We start from the raw sequence: 15830 nt of genomic DNA, 5'->3' as shown, positions 1-15830 counted from the left end.
ATCAGTCCAAGAAGGGGTTCTTGCCTGTGTTGCAAGGTGTGAGATTGAGCTCGGCTCAGTCCCCGACCACGGCAAAAGATAAAGAAGAGATGAGTGTCATCCCCTATGCTTCAGCCATAGGATCTATTATGTATGCCATGCTGTGTACCAGACCTGATGTAAACCTTGCCGTAAGTTTGGTAGGAAGGTACCAAAGTAATCCCGGCAAGGAACACTGGACAGCGGTCAAGAATATCCTGAAGTACCTGAAAAGGACAAAGGACATGTTTCTCGTTTATGGAGGTGACGAAGAGCTCGTCATAAAGGGTTACGTCGACGCTAGCTTCGACACAGATCTGGATGACTCTAAGTCACAAACCGGATACGTGTATATGTTGAATGGTGGAGCAGTAAGCTGGTGCAGCTGCAAGCAGAGCGTCGTGGCGGGATCTACATGTGAAGCGGAGTACATGGCAGCCTCGAAGGCAGCGCATGAAGCAATTTGGGTGAAGGAGTTCATCACCGACCTAGGAGTCATACCCAATGTGTCGGGGCCGATCAAACTCTTCTGTGACAACACTGGCGCTATTGCCCTTGCCAAGGAGCCCAGGTTTCACAAGAAGACCAGGCACATCAAGCGTCGTTTCAACTCCATCCGTGAAAATGTTCAAGATGGAGACATAGATATTTGCAAAGTACATATGGATCTGAATGTCGCAGATCCATTGACTAAACCTCTCTCGCGAGCAAAACATGATCAACACCAGAACTCTATGGGTGTTCGATTCATCACAATGTAACTAGATTATTGACTCTAGTGCAAGTGGGAGACTGTTGGAAATATGCCCTAGAAGCAATAATAAAAGTATTATTATTATATTTCTTTGTTCATGATAATTGTCTTTATTCATGCTATAACTGTATTATCCGGAAATCGTAATACACGTGTGAATACATAGACCATAATATGTCCCTAGTAAGCCTCTAGTTGACTAGCTCGTTGATCAACAGATAGTCATGGTTTCCTGGCTATGGACATTGGATGTCGTTGATAACGGGATCACATCATTAGGAGAATGATGTGATGGACAAGACCCAATCCTAAGCATAGCACAAGATCGTGTAGTTCGTTTGCTAGAGCTTTTCCAATGTCAAGTATCTTTTCCTTAGACCATGAGATCGTGTAACTCCCGGATACCGTAGGAGTGCTTTGGGTGTACCAAACGTCACAACGTAACTGGGTGACTATAAAGGTGCACTACAGGTATCTCCGAAAGTGTCTGTTGGGTTGACACGGATCGAGACTGGGATTTGTCACTCCGTATGACGGAGAGGTATCTCTGGGCCCACTCGGTAATGCATCATCATAATGAGCTCAAAGTGACCAAGTGGTTGGTCACGGGATCATGCATTACGGTACGAGTAAAGTGACTTGCCGGTAACGAGACTGAACGAGGTATTGGGATACCGACGATCGAGTCTCGGGCAAGTAACGTACCGATTGACAAAGGGAATTGTATACGGGGTTGTTTAATCCTCGACATCGTGGTTCATCCGATGAAATCATCGAGGAGCATGTGGGAGCCAACATGGGTATCCAGATCCCGCTGTTGGTTATTGCCCGAGAGTCGTCTCGGTCATGTCTACGTGTCTCCCGAACCCGTAGGGTCTACACACTTAAGGTTCGGTGACGCTAGGTTTGTATGAATATGAGTATGCAGCATACCGAATGTTGTTCGGAGTCCCGGATGAGATCCCGGACGTCACGAGGAGTTTCGGAATGGTCCGGAGGTAAAGAATTATATATAGGAAGTGGTATTTCGGCCATCGAGAAAGTTTCGGGGTCACCCGGTAATGTACCGGGACCACCGGAAGGGTCCCGGGGGTCCACCGGGTGGGGCCACCCATGCCGGAGGGCCCCATGGGCTGAAGTGGGAGGGGAACCAGCCCATAGTGGGCTGGTGCGCCCCCCTAGGCCCACCCCCTGCGCCTAGGGTTGAAACCCTTGGGTGGGGGGGGGGGCACCACATGCCTTGGGGGGCACTCCACCCCCCCTGGCCGGCGCCCCCTTGGGAGATTGGATCTCCCAGGGCCGGCGCCCCCCTGGGGGCCTATATAAAGGAGGGCAGGGGGGAGGGCAGCCGTACCCTGTGCATTGGCGCCTCCCTCCCCCTGCTACACCTCGTCCTCCTCCCGCAGCAGCTTGGCGAAGCCCTGCCGGAGTTCTGCTGCATCCACCACCACGCCGTCGTGCTGCTGGATCATCATCAACCTCTCCTTCCCCCTTGATGTATCAAGAAGGAGGAGACGTCTCCCGTCCCGTACGTGTGTTGAACGCGGAGGTGCTGTCCGTTCAGCACTTGGTCATCGGTGATCTGAATCACGGCGAGTACGACTCCATCATCACCCTTCCCTTGAACGCTTCCGCACGCGATCTACAAGTGGTATGTAGATGCGAACTCACTCCCTTGACTCGTTGCTTAGATGAACTTATAGATGGATCTTGGTGAAACCGTAGGAAATTTTTTAATTTTCTGCAACGTTCCCCAACAGTCCGCTGGTGTGTTGGGCCCATACCTTGTTTTGAAATGTTCCTATGGGCTGACCTATCACAACCAGGTGGAAAAGTACGTTGGTTAAAGGCCGTCCGGTGAAAGTCAAAGGCCTAGATCTTCGGGTCAACCGGGCTAGGATTAGGTCGGTCGGGGGCCTTGGGGGTATCAATGGTACCCAAACTTGCATTGTGTCTTAATATATGTATACAAGTGCGATGGAGGGTTGAAATAGCCAATGGAGGAACGGGCAACGCATTTCATTCACAAACCAGATGCGTTCTCTCTCGATAGCTAGATAGTAACTCGGAGATGCTGCAGTTTACAAGCGGTCTTCGGTCAGGCTTCTGCGAAACGCGCTCAAACTTTTACCACACCCTACACGGGGCATATGAAGACACTGTGCTGGGTCCCGAGGATTTCCGGCATCGTATGATTTTCCACAGATTTTTACGTCTTGATCTGGCATGCCACGAAGGTACATTCGCCCCCCCCCCCCGGTTGTGGGGCTCCTCCTTCTTTGGTTGCACTAGGCCAATGCATGCTGCAAAGACATCATATATTATTTTACAAACCACTTCTGGACATCATTTTAGGTGGCCATCGTGCAGATCTACAATTCCCCACATTGAAACCCTACGGATGCAGTAAATGTCTCAAAATAATCCAGGCGGGCCCGAAAAATGCCATGTCCTGGCACGTGTCATGAAATGGCCCCCTTTGAGAGCATGAGAATTTTTGAGGTCAACGGAGCAACAGGCAGCGCAGTTCCTTCACAAACCGAAACATTCTCTCTCTATAGCAATATACTAACTCGAAGATGGTGCAGTTTACAAGTGGCTGGATCCGGCATGCCGCTGTGATCCTCCTCTCCCCTCTCAGATCGCCGGCAGCCGGGTCCGCCGGACCTCGTCCTGCCGCGTCCATCCATGCGTCATGATCCGCTCCTTCCGTCCACCCACAACCCTACCTCGTGGCTAGAGTTTCGGTGGCCTCCACCTCTAGCGCTGCTCCGATGGTGGCGAGGCCAGAGGACACCAGACCCTTCACTGGCGTGGACGCGGTTAGCACTTGCCCTCCTTCAGCGGTCCAAGAGAGTAAAAAAATTTAGAAAAAAAGGGAGAACACAATTGCATTAGCTTGATTCCTATTTTGGTGGAAACGTTTGTGCCACGGATCGATGACGTGGCACATATCCATCCATCTAGCTCTCCACCCCACATCCATCCATCTAGAGAAAAGGAGAAAAAAAGAGCCCACAAGATAGAGCCCACCCAACTCCACTGAACGCCTCCTCCCTCTCTGTCTCGCGACCTCGCTCCTCTCTCCCCCACGAACCCCCTCTCCCTCGCTGCCGCCACCACCCACGCCGGCCTATTTCGGTGAGCTCCGGCGACGGGAAGCACTCCCCCCGAGCTCCCCAAGATCCACGCCTCCTTCCCCTCCGTCCAGAATCGGCGCTCCCGCCCTCCATCGTCCCCTGTGCTAGCTAGGGCTTCGGCCACCACCTCACCTCCGGCGACGGCGAGGCCAGCGGGCGGCGGGGCAGGCACCAGCGAGCTCCCAAGCCCCTCTCTCTCGATCTCGAGCCCCTCTCTCTCAATCCCCAGCCCCTCTCTCTCGATCCCGAGCCCCTATCTCTCGATCCCCTTCTCTCTTTCGTTGCCTCACATCACCGCCTCGGTCGCCGACCGATTCTAGCCTACTCCGGCGAGCTCTCTCGCTGAGCTAGCTACCCAGGGCTCCCCGTTGAGCCGCTCTACCTCCTCCACTCATTCGATTCGCTTCTCCGTGCCGCCCGTGGTCGCCCCCATCGGTTCTCCCTCTCCAGGGTTTCGGTGGTGGGGAGAGGTTTGTCGTCGATATGTTCTTGCTCGTGGATCTAGTCGCCTGCGCCACCTCCCGTGCCTCCTTGTGCACCAGCGCCTCCTGGGTTTTGCCTGTGGTGCTACTGCCCCAGATCCGTCATCCTCGACTACCTTATCGCCTGCCACCGTGCGACGGCGGTGATTTGGCCACACCGCAACCATGGTGGTGGCGTTGCTTATGGTAAGCTCCTCAATCCCTCTGCTCCCCTGCGCGTACTACTCTCTTCGGGCATGTCATGGTCGATTTGATGCTCCTCCGCGTGTCCTGTTAGTGCTTGGTGAAGGTTGGCTCACCTATTATTTGCTCAATTGATTACTGTGCTATCTTTATGGATTTGGCAATGTGGACTTTGGTCTACTTATGCTCCTGCTGCTTTACATGTTCATATTCTAGTTCTAGTTCATGTCTATGGACTGATTACAAGAAATTCTATGCTACTGTGGGTCTATCACTGCAGTTATCTTGGTCTTATAGATGTTATTGTTCCTGTCATATAGCACATGCTAGTTTCTTTATTAGTTGGCTGCTGGTTCTATTTATTCATATGTACAAGTGCTACTGTTTCTTTGTTATCTTATAAAGGATATAGTCCTTCATTTGTATATAGATGTAACTTTCTTATTGATCAACATATACTGATTCATCTCTTTACTGCAATTACTCTGTAGTTCATGATTTGCTCCTATAGTGGTATAAAATTATAGTTTCTCTTTCAAGCTGGTATGTGTGTTTTATATATACTAGTCTTTATCTAAATACCATGTATTGGTATTTCTTGTATGGTTTAGTACATCATCTACTAGTGGTTTAGTTGTATATTGTACACGATATAGTCCTCATGGTTGCATGTAGTGTTAACTCTTTCTTTGCTTTAGCTATTTCAGATGTTTCAGATGATTTAGATGCATGCTTATACTCTATCTATACCAGGTCCATGTGTTGTGCTTGTGTACCTATATACAGAATAGTACCCATGTGTAAGTGGGTGTATGTGTTCTGCACTTCTGCTTACGGTAGATGTTTAGGAAATGTGCTATCAATGGCCTATTTATTCTTGCAGGTTATGGACTGTATCTTTCCTTGCCAATTCCCTCTCTCTTAAATCTGATTTGAACAGATGCTACACTGGTCTCTTCACTTTCTTTCTCTCTCTCATACTCTCACTGATAAGAACAGGTGCTCCTTAATCTTGCCATGCCAATGATGGTGTCCTGAGGCTCTCACCGTTACTTAACAGCAGTTGCTGCAGTACTTGATCCAATGATGCAATAGTCCTAGCACTACTAGGTTTCCTGAGGACAATCCCTACTTCAAACCCTACCTCTGGGTTAGTTGGTTAGTAGTGGGTTAGTTGGATTTCATCTGAAAACTAACCCAAGCTTAATCGAGGGATCCCCCAATCATGGAGTTAGTGCTAATTTGAGTTGATCTTTGGGTTTAGCTTTGATCTATACTTTGCTGGCTTTACTTCTCTATTGGGTTATTCCTTACTGCCAATTGAACCTGTTCCTTTTGGCCTTGCTGGTTACTGTTCCATTGGCTCCATTTATGCAGTGTTGGCTCTCTTCTAATGTTTCTTTTATCAACTTAATCTGATTGGGGTTTGACTAATGTTTCCAAACTCCTAAGTGCTAGCTCCTACAGCAAAGGCATTTCCCTAAGGGGAATGCTACATTTTAACCTTACTCAAGTTTTTCCTATTTGTTGTTTCTTGTTTTGTAGGTTGATGAACTAGAAGAAAGAAGCAGAAGATGAAGTAGATAGTTTAGTATAGGTTTAGTTTAGGACTTTTCCTTTCTTCTTATATTTCCTTTTCCTCTAAGTGTAATTCCTGAATGCTTGTAGTTGACATTCATATTAATACAAGTCTATTGTTTATTATTCAGGCCAAATAATTGCAATGCTTCATTTATTATGAATATAGTTTCTTTTATTCAGTTTTTGCAATATCACTTGTCTTGTTTATTCATGAATATATGGTTGCATCTATGCCTACAGCAAAGCCGTCGGCATAAATGCCATGTGGTAGCTCCTGGCCGAGGACTATGCCTACGGCTTTGCCGTAGGCATAGCCCTGCCACCAGGATGCACACCGGAGCGACACGTGGCAGAGGTATGCCGACGGCTTTGCCGTCGGCATACCTCTGCCACATTTCGTCCCCTGGTTCGTCAGCGCTTTTGACGGCGCCGTCCGTTGCCGTCAGGTGGAAAACACTGCCGACGGCTAAACTATGCCGACGACTGGCCCACGGCCGTCGACATAGGCCCCTATGCCGACGGCTATACTACGTCGACGGTCTGACACATCTACGCTGACGTGATCTACGCCGACGGGGCTATGCCGACGGCAGCTGTAGGCATAGATCTATACTGACGGCAAATGACCTATGCCGACGGCCCTTGGCTGTAGGCATAGGCCGCGAGTCCGGTAGTGATTGAACGATGTAATGTCTTTTTCCATTGGTTTGGAATAATAATAGTGAGTGATAAAGCGAGCTGTTCTCTATATGGCTGTACATCATGTTGTTAGCATTGTCTGTCTGTGATTGCACTAGTTGGGTTGAATTCTGAGGTGAATTGGTATCTACTTTTTTGATAATGAAATTATGGGACATTGTTAGCCCTCCTGTTGTCTGTCACCTGGGGCTTTTCATCTCATCTCATCCTTTGTTAAGTTTGTGTTAGGTATGAAGAAAAAGAAGGTTGTATATTTGTTCCATATCAATCTCGACAACCGATGCTTGAAATCTGGACACAATGCTCCATCATAAGTACAAGGACTTAATACTTCTGCCCTACAGACCTCCGTAAGTCCTTTTCCTCAGTGGTAATTTCGCATTTTTATGCACCTAGTCCCATGTGTTTACATTCATTTGTTCACGTTTATGCATTGACCATTTGTTCATTGTGATCGTTCCTTCTTAGTCCAAGGTATTTTTATCTTGATTCCCAGAGAACAACAAAGCGGGACTACATGATACCACACCAGTTTTGGATTCCATTTTTTTAGTTTTTAGGTTCATGGGAGAAATTAGTAGATAAAAAGAGACAAATATAACACCATTTCAAGCACCATTGCAGACAACAACCCAAATGAAGTGTCACATGTGGATACTACACCTAAGCAAATATAAGTATAAACACTACTTGTATTCTACAAGCTACCTACAATATAGTTATATTTTTGCATTCTTAGAAATTGGCAAGCGAACAAAAAGAGAAATATCAAGAACACAGGACACCAATTTTTACATGGAAAACCCTTGCGGGAAAAACCACAGGCACACGATGGTTATCTTTCATTGCATAAGGAGTGTCTAAAAATACGTAGACTTATAATAAGCCATCAACCCATCCCATGTTGAAATACATGGGGTATATATAGGTGGCATATGGGTGACTCAAGTCAAAAGTGGAAACATTTTATCGACCTCCACCATGATAGACCCTGGCTTCTCACTAGAATTTGGATCATACATCAACATGCATCGCTTGCTGTAATGTAAGTGCGCTGAAAGGCACGGGACTTGGACTAGAACAAGGTTGCTGGATGAGCGTTTGGTATGCCTCCCGCATGGTTGGCCTTGCTTGTGGAGAAGATTCCAAGAAAGAGAAGGCCAGGTTGACGAGCAGAGCTAAGCTCTTCTCTTCTGTTGTTGTTGGTGTCATCGACCGCTGGTCTAGAATATCTTTCACCAACATAGCTTCTTCCCCACTCGACAAACTACCGTCTAGGAGATCCCTTGGATGCTTGCCCATCACTAGCTCTAGCACAACAACGCCAAAACTATAGACATCACATTTCTCTGTCACAACAGATGTGTATGACAGTTCTGCACAAAATCAAGTCACTGGAATCAGGAACAAATGGATAGAGATGAATACATTTGATGTGAGAAACAAGGTTATACTCATACATACCAGGAGCCATATAGCCGTATGTTCCTGCGAATGCGCTCCAGTTTGATGAATCGGGCTTAAGAATCCTTGCCGTGCTGAAATCCGAGACAAAAGCCTTGAAGGATGTATCAAGCAATATGTTGTTGCTTTTGATATCTCGATGGATTATAGGTGGACTGCATTCGTGGTGCAAATATAATATTGCTTGAGTCACATCTGTTGCAAGAGCAATTCTCTTAGTCCAATCTAATTCCTTTGCTACCTCCTGATTTTCCAATATTCCATGGAGGCTTCCCTGCTGAATGTAATCGTAGACGAGAAATTTATATGCTGGATGGGAGCAGAATCCATACATTTTGACAATGCTTCGTTGTCGGATCTGTGTTAAGATTTCCATTTCACTACGAAATCTTCTTCCATCATCCAACTCTTCTTCGTTCTGATGAAGCTTCTTAACAGCAACCAGCTGCCCGTCTTGGAGTTGTGCCTTGTTCGAGGGCAAAGGACTCGCACAGAAAAGGGACCGAAGGGACCTCTGTTGCCAATGTGGTGCAGAAGAACTTCAACCCTCACAAGCCCAAGGGGAAGACTGGTGTCCAACAGAATACCGAGTTTAAAAAGAAGGGCAAGAAGACCTTCAAGAAAGATAATAAGAAGGGTGGCTGTTTCACTTGTGGTTCAGATGAACATTGGCCTGCCAAGTGCCCAAACAAGTTTAAGAAGCCATGACAGGACTTCAAGACTGTCAACATGATTGTGATCAACGATGAGAGTGGGCCATCCGGGTACGGTAATTTGTTTACTGTATTTTCAGTTTGTCAGTATACCGATTGGTGGATTGGCACAGGTGCAAATATTCATGTGTGTGATGACATTTCATTGTTTTCTTCTTATCAGGCCACATGGAACGGGTCCGTACTGATGGGGAACGGCGCGAGTGCTTCGTTCATGGTGTTGGCACGGTCGATCTGAAGTTTACTTCGGGAAGGATCGTGCAACTGAAGAATGTGCAGCATGTCCCCGCCATCAAGAAGAATCTCGTTAGTGGTTCCCTTCTATGTAGAGAAGGGTTTAAATTGGTATTCGAGTCTAATAAAGTAGTTGTTACGAAATATGGACTATTTTTTGGAAAATGTTCTGAATGCGGAGGTCTATTCCGCTTTTCCCTCGTTGATTTTTGTAATAAAGTCGTGAACAATATTCATTCGAGTGTTAATGAAACAGAAGTTCGGCATTAACGTCTTTGTCACATTGGTTTTGGTAGTATGATGCGGTCGGAAAAATTGAATTTAATCCCAAGTTTCACTTTAGCCAAAGGTTCTAAGTGCCATTTGTGTGCGCAAACGAAGCAACCTCGCAAGCCCCATAAGGCTGCGGAGGAGAGACATGTGGCGCCGTCAGAACTCATACATTCTAATCTTTGTGAGATGAATGGTGTATTGACTAAAGGTGGAAAAAGATACTTCATGACACTGATAGATGATTCTACTAGATGTTGCTATGTATATCTTTTAAACCCTAAAGATGAGGCTCTACACTACTTTAAAATCTATAAGGCAGAAGTTGAGAATCAACTTGAAAAGAAAATAAAATGAGTTCGGTCAGATCGTGGTGGAGAGTATTTCTCTAATGAGTTTGATTCTTTCTGTGCGGAACACAGAATTATTCATGAGAGGACGCCTCCCTATTCACCTCAATCAAATGGGGTTGCCGAATGGAAAAACCGTACTCTAACAAATTTGGTTAATGCCATGTTAGATACATCGGGTTTATCCAAGGCATGGTGGGGGGGAGGCTATATTGACATCATGTCATGTCCTGAATAAAGTTCTAACAAAAGACAATGAGATCACTCCCTATGAACAATGGGAAAAGAGAAGAACGATACTCTCATACTTACGTACTTGGGGCTGCTTGGCGAAAGTCAATGTGCCAATCCCCAAAAAGCGTAAGCTTGGACCAAAGACCGTGAACTGCATTAATTTGGGCTACGCTAAGAATAGCGTCGGCTATAGATTTCTGGTAGTGAAATCTGAGGTACCTGACGTGAAGGTCGGTACGATTATGGAGTCTAAAGATGCTACATTCTTTGAGGATATTTTTCCTATGAGAGATATGCAAAGCACTTCTAGGCTGGAATCTGATGAGACTCCTGAACCTGCCATTCTGATGGAGTATTATGAACAAACACATGATGGAAATACCGAGGAGGATGACAAGGAAACCATTGGTAGGCGCAAGAGATAGAGGACTACAAAATCTTTTGGTGATGATTTCCTTGTATACCTTGTGGATGATACTCCCACTTCTATTTTAGAAGCTTATGCGTCTCCGGATGCTGACTACTAGAAAGAAGCGGTCCGTAGCGAGATGGACTCCATCATGGCTAACGGGACACGGGAAATCACTGAACGCCCCTATGGCTGTAAACCATTGGGTTGTAAATGGGTGTTCAAAAACAAGCTTAGGCCCGATGGTACGATTGAAAAGTACAAGGCTAGGCTTGTGGCCAAGGGCTATCATCAGAAAGAAGAGGAAGATTACCGTGATGTTTACGTAGAAATTATCAAGGGTATATTTTTAAGAACTTATTATGGTGTTGGATGTAAGTTATCATGTCTGTGTATCGTGAATTATCATTGGTCAAAGTTACCGCGGTGTTTGTGCGTTTATTATCGGATATGCAATTCATATTTTATCGTGCTATTTTCACATAAATTACCTGGGGTACGGTTTTCAACAACTTTTTTTAATCGTTGGTCAAATATACCGCGGTGTTTGTGCGTTAATTATCGGGGTATGCGGTTCGTATATTATTGAGATAATTTCACATAAGTTATCAGGGGCGGGGGAGGGTATTTTCAACAAACTTTTACCACATTGGTCAAAGTTACCATGTTGTTTGTATGTAAGTTATCGAGTTGGATGGTGCTATTTTCACATAAGTTATCGAGGGTATGTTTTTCAACAACTTTTCTCCTGAGTCAAAGCTATCATGGTGTTTGTAAGTAAGTTTGAGTCCGCGATGCTTAAAATATCATGTTATTTACACAAAAATTACCTGGGGATGTTTCATCAACTTTTTTCACACTGGTTACAAAGTTACCATGGTGTTTTGGACATAAGTTATCATGTCTGTGATGGGTATATCCCATGCTATTTATAAAAATTTATCAAGGGTATGTTTCAACAAAAAAAATCTCGGATCCAAATTACCATGGTGTGTTCACCTAAGTTATCAGGTATGCAGTGCATATATTACCATACTAGTTACACAGAAGTCACCGAGGGCATATTTTTTTTAAAAAAAATCGATGGTCAAAATTACCGTGGTGTTTGTACCTAAGTTATCAGGTATGCGGTGTGTATGCCACCATGCTATTTACATAGAAATTACCGGGGATCATTTTAACAATTTTCTACGCCATTGTCAAAGTTACCATGGTGTTTTCACCTAAGTTATAGGCCCTGTTTGGTTCGGCTGTTGATTTCTAAAAGCAGCTATGAAAAATCTGCTGTGGAAAAGATGCAAGTCATTTGGCAAACCAGCTGATACAGCCTTTTCAGATTTTGGCCCGCAGCGGAATTAGATTTTGGAAAGCACGTCCTGGGCTGCTTCCGCTTTTGGTTCAGATTTTGGCAGCGGATTTCTGAAATCAGATTCTATTGGGTTCGCCCTTTGGTTGAGATTCTGCTGCACGGCAGCGGAATCCATCGATAAAAGCTGAACCAAACAGGGCCATAATGTCTGTGGTGCATATATTACCATGCTACTTACACATAATTTATCGTGGGTATGTTTTCAGCAACTTTTTTCTTGGGTCCAGAATACAACGGTGTTTGCACCTAAGTTATCAGGTCTTCGGGGCACATATTACCGTGCTATTTACATAGAAGTCACTGGAGGTATGTTTTCAACATTGTTTTCCTCCGACTCAAAGTTATCGTGGTGTTTGTATGTAAGTTATATAGTTTGTAGTGCACATATTACCAATGCTATGTACACAAAAAATTATTGAGATTATGTTTTTCAACAAGTTTTTTTTCATCGGGTCAAAATTACCACGATGATGGTTAACAAGATCCAACAAGATAGATGATGTTCAGAACCAAGAAAGTAGTGTAATGTGGAGAAACTAATTTTCGTATAGCGCTGAATTTTATCTCTTAATTTCAACTGCCTAAATCATATAGAAACCAACATTTTCTATGTGAATATGAAATTGATATGACTGAACCTAAGTTTCCTATCTGAATTTCAACCAACTAAACTTCAAGCAACCTTGTAGCATTGTAAACATGTTGATTAATCTATCAAGCACCGTGCAAAAACAACTTTTACTTATTTAATACCTACAACTAGTACAGGAATTCAAACAACTGACATCTAAGCAAATTAGCAGCAGTTTCACTGCACCGTTTTCGTACACAAGCGGATAGTAGAAATTCTGGATCAAGAAACAGGGATGACATAGCCGGGTCTGCCGTTTGCTGGCTGTTTCACATCCGACCGGAGTGGGAGTGGCGCTTGCGCATAGGTCTCATCCATCGATGATGTGCACAACAGCTACTCTATTTTTCAGCGGCAAGTCACGAGATGGCCACCGCCGGCGTCGCCGATGAGCCATGCCGCTGCCAAATTCGTCGCGGCGCTGTCCAACGAGGAGACGACGAGCCTCCACGCCGCCGGTAACAACCGGCCGCCGAAGCAGGTCAGAAACCCAGCCGTCCCCCTCCTCCCTTCTATTCCCAGCCATTCCTCTCTGTTTCTTTCTTCTCTCCCTCGTCTCTTCCTCGCATGGACCGCCCTGGTCGACCTTAGCCCCGAGACAGAGCCCTTGCGCCGCCATTCGCCGCCGACGATTATCTCTGCCTGTCCTCGACCAAATCCAGCCGGCCCCGCGACGCCGTCCAGACCCAAGCCTTCCCCACTGGAAGTCGCCAGCGCCGTCGCATGCATCCTCGTTCAGAGGAGACGCGCGCCCGCATCGCCGCGTTGACCACTCTTCCACCGCTCGCGTCGACAGATCCGGTGGGGAAGGCGGGTGCGCGCGATCGAATCTAACGGTGCTGGATGCGTTAGGTAGTTTTTGCAATCTGCCACACGGTTGCCACATACATATTTCGTTCCTTTTATTATAATGTTGAAAAGGTTTCTTATATGTAATGGCAAAGGTGGGTATTTTTTCATTGGTTGGTGTTAAAGAAAAAAAAATCCTCCATCCAACGGTTATGTTTATTTTTCTATGAATTAAACGGCTAGATCTTTCTAATTATTGTGGTATTTTCTAGGAAATTCTCTATTTTCTGCTTAACCCTTCAAGTGCTTTATATATATAAATAGATTCCTGCCAAGAGCTCATCTGCAACGGTGGACTTACAAGTGTAGCTTTCCAATTGAGGAGGGCTGTATGTTGAAACCTCAGTGAGATGCCTCGGTGGAGCGGCCCATGTTCTTCCTGCGAGAGGAGAAGGCACAGGCCGAGCAGCAGGCATAAATTGAACGAAGCTCGTATTCTGCAGCCAACAGTTCACATGTTGTGTTTCCGTTTGGGGATGTGACTTCGCCCAACACGGTAACTCTATTTATATTTTTACCGGTGTGTGTGTTGTCGTCGGGCAGTAAGTCAGTCAAAACACAGCAGTTGAGTCGATGCAGCTGCTGTAAACATTCATGTGCGCGTCACCTTTATAGGATTTTTTTCCCGAAAAGGGGGTTTGCCCCGGCCTCTGCATTAGAATGATGCATACGGCCATATTATTGATAATCAAAAGGTCCAACATAAGTCTCGAGGTATCAATAAAAAAATGCTCACAAAGAGCACGAAAGCAAAAACAGGACAGCCACAACCGGCAGGCAAAACAAAAGATAGGAAACTAAACACCTATCCTATTACATGACCGCCATCCAAACCGGCTGAAGATAGCCCGTGCTACCGTCTCCCATCGGATAGATCCAGTAACCAAATGCTCCCTGATCTCCGTCGGAGTGAGTAACGATCACATACGGATGAGTGTAATGACCCTGAAAACAACCTACAAGAAAAGAATATTTGTTGTTCTGTTAAAAACCAAGTCGTTTCAGCAGTTCCAAACTACCCATAATAAACACATACTCCTACACGGATATGCCTCGTTGTTTCTGCATCAATCCCAACGTGTTGATAGAATTCGGAGGAGTAATATTAAAAGCTATGTGGACCGACCTCCACAAATTTTTTGCCAATGGGCAGTCAAGAAAGAGGTTTGATTGATTCATCACTATCACAAAACAACATCTTTTAGATCCAGTCCAGTTGCGCTTCGCCAAATTGTCCTTAGTTAGGATGACTTGTTTGTGGACAAATCACACAAACACTTTGACTTTCCAAACATGTTTCGAACTAGGAATAACGCTAGTGTTGATAATATCCAAATACATGGATTTAACCAAAAACTCACCATTCTTAGCTAGTTTCCAGCACAACTGATCGGGCTGTTGAGAAAGGTGGAAATCCATCAATCTTCTCACAAGATGGAGCCAAGCTTCCCAACGGTTTCCCGCTAGCGTCCTCCCGAATTGAATATTAAGAGGATTGGACTGTAGTACTGTTGCAACGTAAGCGTCTCTTCGCTTAAAGTATTATAGAGAGAAGTATATTGGATTGTGTAAGTTGGGAAAGAACGGGCTGCTGATCGCATACCTCGTCCGTCTCATATTCATGTATATATATACATTACAGAGATACAATCAGGTTACAAGCAGTTTCCATGTACACAAGATATCATGCCATCTATATGAGACTTGGCGTGAAGGCCAAGATAAGCAGCAGCGGACGTGGCTGATGCGGAAGAATCAGAACGGCCGGATACGGCCGTCCGGTCATGCTCTAACACGCCCCCGCAGTCTGAAACCGGGAGAGCAGCGACGTGAAGACTGGTCCGAAAGTCATGAAATAATGTCGTCGGTAGTCCTTTGGTGAAAATGTCCGCAAATTGAGAGGACGAGGGGACATGTAGAACACGAACGGCACCCAGAGCAACCTTCTCACGAACAAAGTGAATGTCCAGCTCGATATGCTTCGTGCGACGATGTTGAACTGGATTGGCAGAAAGATAAACTGCACTGACGTTATCGCAATAGACAATGGTAGCACTAGCAATAGGTCGATGAAGTTCATGTAGTAATTGGCGGACCCAGCAAGATTCAGCCACTGCCGTTGCAACAGCTCTATACTCCGCCTCCGCACTAGAGCGTGACACCGTTGTTTGGCGTCGCGAGGACCAAGAGATAAGATTATCACCGAGGAACATGCAAAAACCCGACGTCGAACGTCTGGTGTCCGGGCATCCAGCCCAATCGGCATCGGAGTAGGCAGTGAGAGAATGGGATGAAGAAGGGTGTATGAGAAGACCATGATGGAGAGTACCTTTGAGGTATCGAAGAATGCGTTTAATTAGATGGAAGTGAGGCTCTTTAGGATCATGCATATGAAGGCAAACTTGTTGAACAGCATAGGCTATTTCGGGACGAGTGAGAGTGGCGTACTG

General features: G+C 45.7%; 1 pseudogene; it reads right to left on the bottom strand.

The window, feature by feature from the left end:
* Positions 1–7871: 7871 nt before the first annotated feature.
* LOC123102693 (probable leucine-rich repeat receptor-like protein kinase At1g35710) overlaps positions 7872–15830 on the bottom strand; it is a 35843-nt pseudogene continuing 27884 nt past the window's right edge.

The sequence above is a fragment of the Triticum aestivum genome, chromosome 1B (genome assembly GCF_018294505.1).
Source record: "Triticum aestivum cultivar Chinese Spring chromosome 1B, IWGSC CS RefSeq v2.1, whole genome shotgun sequence".
In the NCBI taxonomy this organism is placed as follows: Eukaryota; Viridiplantae; Streptophyta; class Magnoliopsida; order Poales; family Poaceae; genus Triticum; species Triticum aestivum.
The sequence above is the reverse complement of the archived record's forward strand: the minus strand, read 5'-3'. Positions and strand labels throughout refer to the sequence as shown.